We start from the raw sequence: 6,822 nt of genomic DNA, 5'->3' as shown, positions 1-6,822 counted from the left end.
AAAAATTCTTATGGGATCCTGATGTGAAATGTAATGTAGAACAACAACCTATTCCTAGGTGACTGCTCTGTGTCTAAATAAAATAAAACATATTCATATATGGTAGGTAAAAATATACAGACATATGCCAACAACTGTAGCAAGCGGAATTGTTTGTAGACCGTGATATATTTGTTCATTTCTGGTCTGATGTTGATTATTAATGTAACATACCCTTCTGGTCATGCCAATTGGTGCTGAATAGTTTATAAATATCAGTTCCCGTAGTGATCCTGCTATGCCAGAGCAGTGCGTCATGTAGCCAGTCCTGTGCCCTGCAGGCTGCTCCCAAAGAGCAATGAAGATGGCAACCAGACTCATCACCAACTACATCTCTGGGATGCACTGCTCAGCAGAGCACGGGGTGTTAAAATGATGTTGTGGGGAGGACTGAGTCTTGCAGCTCAGCAGGACAGCTCCAGGCTCCACTCTGAAAAAAAAAATTGACTATTCTGCTGCACATCCCATCTTATTATTCATTTTGGATTTTCCATCCCTTATTTATTTTTCTTATTTATAGGTTCTCCCCTCTTCCCAGCCTTTTCCCTCTTCAAAGCTTTTTTCCATATACCCTCTTTATACGCCTCTGTCCTGTCTCCTGAACTTTATAGGCCCCCTTTTCTTTTCCTTACTGCATCTATTATGGTTCCCCCCTCGCTTCTCTCCATTACTTCCCCTCCATCTCTCATTTGGGTGTGGACTATTTCACATCTAATTAGTCTGGGGTGGCTGGGTCATTAGAACACCACCAGAGTGAGGTAGTAAAATGTTTAAAGAAAATTACCCCCCCTGCATAGGGTGTGTTGTTTTGTTTTTAAGAGGTTTGTGTTTGGAGTAAAAAAAAAAAAAAAGGGAGGGGGGTGAAAAATGTTGTGAACTCAGTTCCGGTGAGCTCCAGCTCATTTTGAGCACTGTCAGCAGGGAATCCAGCTCCAGTAATAAGAGGTCATTAACTGCCTTATTGCATAGCGATTGAATAAGGCCCAATTTTGACAGGAAAATCTGTTGAGACTTTGAATCCCCACCCACTTCTCACCACAAAAACAGTTTTGGAGAAGGGATGGGATACCAAATATTTGGGAAGCCATTTGAAAAGTCTTTTTTGTTCTTTTCATCAGCTCTCTCCCTGTCCTCATGCCAGCATGTGCAGTAAGTTCCTGTCCCTGAGAGTTTGCACCAAACCACAGTTTGAACCAGGCTGTGCATAATGGGCGTCTCTGTTAGTTCCCGCCAACTGAAGCTCCCAGCAGTAGATGGAAAATTAGACATATACCACTGCACAATAAATCTTATTGTAATTCACCCAGCTAGTATCACCGCAAACAGGCCTTGAAAAATGTGTCATGTGGGCTTGAATCATACTTGTGCTGCTGCCATTAAATAATAATGATAATAATAAAAATAAAAAAACTCATAAAGTTTCATTTACTTTTTTGTTATAAAATACTTTTTACTGGTGCCAGCTGGAAGGAAAATGACCCAGTTAGATCTCAAAATTATGATGTAGCTTTAAGTGCTATGTTTAGATTAACTGCCAAAATGTTAGTACAAAGTGGTAGGTGTTTGTGCTGCAGATAATAACTAATGTGCTGTTGGTCAAGATAGGCCACTGTTCTGTTATTATTGTATGGATCTTATGACTAAACATTGGAGTGAGCCTGGTGGAACAAACAATATTTTACTGTGCCTGGAACACTAGCTTGTCAGAACTTAATTGGAGTGCCAAAAATCTAATGAATCAGATGGGGATGATGCCTTTTGTTTCCTGCTGATATTTATCTGATTCTTGTTCCTTTCTGTAAAGTGAACTGCATTTGTCAGCTGTGTTTGCCAGCTTGCATTGTGTCTCACATACAATCAGACTCCTCTGATTGTCAAATGATTATGATCGTTCAAATACATAGAGAATGTTTTTCAGAATGCTTGGGGAAACTGGGTTAAATGTGTTGTCTATTTGAAAAGACCTGGCTTATAAGGGAAATTCAAGGTTAAAAGCACTTCAAATTTAGGATTTGGCTGATGAGTATTCCTTTGTGCCCAGAATTAGCTATTTTTACTCTGTTGATATAAAACGTTTACCTAAGCTAAATGGTTCTTGCATGAAATGAAAACAAAATTGTGATGTTTAAATACACAAACTAGATGTGTCTACAGCAGTCGCCATTGAAAAGTCAACATTTGATAACAGACACCGCATGGTGGATTCTGTGGCACTGCACTTATTTCTTGAGATAGAAAGGAAAGCCCCTGTGTGATAGGAAGTAGATTGGTTAATAATTAAATCACACCGTGTTTTAATATCATGTCCTGCAAAGAGCTGCTGGAGACGCATTAAAGAGCCACTTGCAGCTGGCGAGCCTCAGTCTGAGTATCCCTGTATTAGAGAGATGGACCCAAACCAAAACACTGAATGCACTTGCACATTTTATAGCTTAGCCCGATCTCTTGATGGGCCTGAGCCAAGACCCACTAAAGAGAATGGACATCTTTGCATTCACTTCACTGGGAGTTGGATCCAGCCCTTTGTGAATAATACACCCATCTTGCAGTCTATATGGGAGAAGATAAAGGGGACGATCTGACTCTTTCAGAAGTCAATGGCAAACTTCATTGGGAACAAGATCAAGCCCAGTGTCAGGCCATGAAAATTGACTTTGGTCTGGGAAGAGTGTTTAGGAGTGTGCAACTGAGGAGGAAAAAAATTGGGGCAATAACAGGAGGAAGGATGGTCTTGTGCCTTAGGCATTGGACTTGGGACTCAGGACAACTAAATTTAGCTATTGCAACAGAATTCCTTTGTAAACTTGGTCAAATCCCTTAGTCCAGTGTTTCCCAAAGTCAGTTGATGTAATTCCAAAAACTACTGTTTATAGAACATGCCTACAGGAGTGGACCCACATGCAACAATATTTAGAATACCTCAAGTTGGTGTCTCTACTGGCAGGAATGACGAACACAATGCATAGCCTCAGACTAAATCTGATCAATATTCTATAACAAAAACATTTGAAAAAAGTAAGTTCTATCCAGGCCAATGGGAGCTGCTGAAAGTGGCATGGGCCGAGGGACCTGCTGGCTGCTGCTTCCAGCAGCTCCCATTGGCCTGGAGCAGTGAACCGCGGCCAGTGGGAGCCGCAATTGGCCGGACCTGTGGACACGGCAGGTAAACAAACCGGCCTGGCCTACCAGGGGCTTTCCCTAAACAAGCAGCGTCCCAAGTTTGGGAAACACTGCCTTAGTCCACCCTCATGCCTCTGGTCCCCATCTGTAAAATAGGGTAGTACTTTCCTACCTCACAGGGATGCCTTGAGGGTGAAATCCATTAATGACTGTGAGATGCTCAGACATTACAGCAATGAGGATTGCATAAGTACCTAGATAGAACTTACTTTTTTCAAATGTTTTTGTTATAGAATATTGATCAGATTTAGTCTGAGGCTATGCATTGTGTTCGTCATTCCTGCCAGTAGAGACACCAACTTGAGGTATTCTAAATATTGTTGCATGTGGGTCCACTCGTGTAGGCATGTTCTGTAAACAGTAGTTTTTGGAATTACATCAACTGACTTATTTCTTTCTCTTCAGAATTTCCAATCTTGAAATGGGCCTTTTTCTTTCTAGATGGGCGATTTAGTGCTGCAGACTCCTTGGGAGACCTTGCCCTTGAGCTGCTCTGTGGCTAGAAAGGACATCCTTTTATGCTGGATGCAGAATGTCCCATCCTTTCTTATTGGAGGGAAATATTGCCATAGTTACTTGGCTACTATGGATATTTGGAAAATTATCTATGATCAGAAACTGAGTGTGTGAGAGCGCGGGAGAGACTTTTGTTTTCATGAAAGATGCTAAATTGAATACGTTTGAGAAAGTCTCTATCCACAATCACCAGCAATAGCAGTGAAGACTTCTTGTTCCTTCCATGTACCAGCACCCAGACTTGGAGAGCCTGGTTTTAGGGGTCAGAAGGTAGCTCAGTCTCCACATCTGCTGTTTAAAAGAGAAACAGTAAAATACAAGTAAATTATATGGAAAAGTTTCCCCAGAACTTTATTTGCATCTCCTAAAGCCCCAATCCAGGAAGACACCGAAGCACAGACTAATTTCAAACATCTGAATCGTCCCATTGAAGTAAATGGATTAGGGATTGCTGGATTAGGGTTTGTGTGGACAGTTTTGTTGCATTCATTGAATTCTATTATATTCACATAGCATGTTTCGTCAATCCACTCAGTAATCTAGTGTTAAATAATTTCTGTTTTAATAATTTCTATTTAAATAATTTTTATTGCATCTTTTCCAGTTTGAATTCATATAGTGAAAATTTTACAACCTAGCCTTTAGCCTACCAGGCACCAGTGTTCAGTGGAATACTCAGAAAATGAACACTGTTTATTCTAATGTTGCTACTCCAATTAGGCTGTTCAATAAAAAAAGACTTTAATTAAACATACATGCCAAAAATATGACACCACTCTGAACATCATTTTCAAACTAAGAGGGTTACTTAGCTGGCTTAAAAATAGAACATGCTTTGGAAACATACAAGTTGTTACTATTTGCAATCTCCAAAGATTAGCAGAAAGATTTGCTCAGATGTTTGAGTGAGTGTGTGACTGCCAGAGTGGGAATACCTAACAAACATTAGGGTATGTCTACACAGCATTATGGAATGAGCATCCCAGCCAGGGTTCAACGGACTCAGTCTAGTGGAGCTTGCTCTGGTGCTCTAAAAATAGATGTGTAGACAGTGCTTTGAAGTTGCAGCTCCGACCGGAGCTCAGGCTCTGCTCCCTAGGCTTCAGAATTTAGTGCAATTGAAGTTTTATATTGATTTATACCAGCTAGGTTCTGACTTGCTGCATTGCGAGGACCACTTTAAACACAAGCCTGTCTGTTTTGTGAACCATTTTAGGACTTTGTTCAAAAAGAATCCTTTCAAATGTACAGAGGATCCATGAGAACCTCAGGTGCTCAGCACCACTGACAAAGCGTAACACTAAGCACGTGGTTTGAAAAGGTTACCTTTAGGTTCTAAAGAGTTGATCTTGATCACCTCCCGTGATGCGCTCCAGGCCCTCAGCTCTGATTGACTTCAGAGGGAGTGGAGAGGATGCTCAGCACCTGCCCAAATTGGACCCTTATTCTGCTCTGACAGTGTTATTTTGTTAAGTAGGGTGTGGCAGGTAAGCCATCAATGGAAGTTTTGTTCTGGTCTTATCTGAAATAGGAATCAAATGTTAGAGCTTTTTGATTAACTGGATGCATTTAGAAGCTTCCAGATGAAACCTGCCAACCAAACTTCATTGCTGGCACAGTTTTGTTAATATTTTTCTTCTTAATAAGAACTCTTCTGGGCAGTTCAAAGGATTTCTTGATTTGTTGGCAAAGGACACATAGGTGGCACCCTCTGTGTTTTATTTGTTCTGTCAACTGTTGTAGTTGTTTATCACAGGTTTCCTCTGTACTGTGACGCATCTCATTCATAGACTCTGACTGTAAATAATGGTAGGTTTGTTGGGAATGGCACTAAAGTCCAATTAAGGAACAGCTGACCATCTATGAATTTGTGATACAGATTTATTTCATGAGAGAAGGCACAGTGCAAGTAAGTATGCTGGTAGATGTGTATGTTGATAAATACCACTTATTTTTAAAGCACCTTAAACAAGGTCCCTTGAAATCAATGGACAGTCTTCTCATTGACTTCAGTGGGTTTTGGATTTGGCCCATAACACTATTAGTTCATATGATGAACATATCCACCACATTTGGGGCTTATGTGTAGAGATCAGACTGACCTTTCCCTGTACAAATATTTGCATAGGATCAAACAATGCAAGGTACAGCTATGAGAAATTGCAATTGTAGTCTCATAGGACAGAAGGGACCATCATGATCATCTAGTCTGACTTCCTGTATGTCACAGGGCCACCAACACCATGCAGCCGCTGAACAGGAAAACCAGCAACTGAAATTAGGCCAAAATATTACAGTCCACAGGATACTAGACTGTTATGTGCCATGGGGATAGATTAGGATTGAAGACTGCAATAGCAAGGAAATGATTAAGGGAGCTATACCCAGATAATTTTGGCATGATCTGCACCCACATCCTGCAAAGGAAGGCAAAAAGCTCCCAAGTTCACTGCCAACCTGACCTGGGGGGAAATTTCTTCCTGACTTCACTTAGGGCAATCAGTTATACCATGAGCATGTGAGCTGGCCAAGCACCTGAGAAAGAAAATGCTTGGTGCCACCTCAGAGCACTGGTCCACCCTACTCATCTCAAGCTGTGGCCATCTCTGATGCTTCAGAGGAAGGAGACCAACCCCCATCCCCACCCTGAATGGATTGGAGGAGGAGGGGGTGTGTGAAATCCCTTTCTGACCCCTGCAGGTGGCTGTCTGATACTCTGAAACATCAGCTTTTTGGACTATAACACACAAAGTTTAAGTGAGTTCTGCCCCTTGCTGAGCCCTGCCCCCTAAAATCACAAGCAACCCCATCATGAAATCACACTCAAAAATTTATCCAGCTCTCCCTTAAAACTAATTAAGTTGTTTGCCCCCACAACTCCTATTGGGAGGCTGTTTCAGAACCTTCACTCCTCTGATCATTAGACACCTTCTAGTTTCCAGATGAATTTGTTCCTGACCAGTTCATATCCATTTGTTCTTGTGCCAGCATTGTCCTTTAGCTTAAATAGGTCTTGTTCCTCCCTGGTATTTACCTCCGGATGTATTTATAAAGAATAATCATATCCCCTTTCAGCCTTCTTTTTGC

The sequence above is a fragment of the Mauremys reevesii genome, linkage group 4, assembly GCF_016161935.1.
Source record: "Mauremys reevesii isolate NIE-2019 linkage group 4, ASM1616193v1, whole genome shotgun sequence".
NCBI classification, from domain to species: Eukaryota; Metazoa; Chordata; order Testudines; family Geoemydidae; genus Mauremys; species Mauremys reevesii.
The sequence above is the reverse complement of the archived record's forward strand: the minus strand, read 5'-3'. Positions refer to the sequence as shown.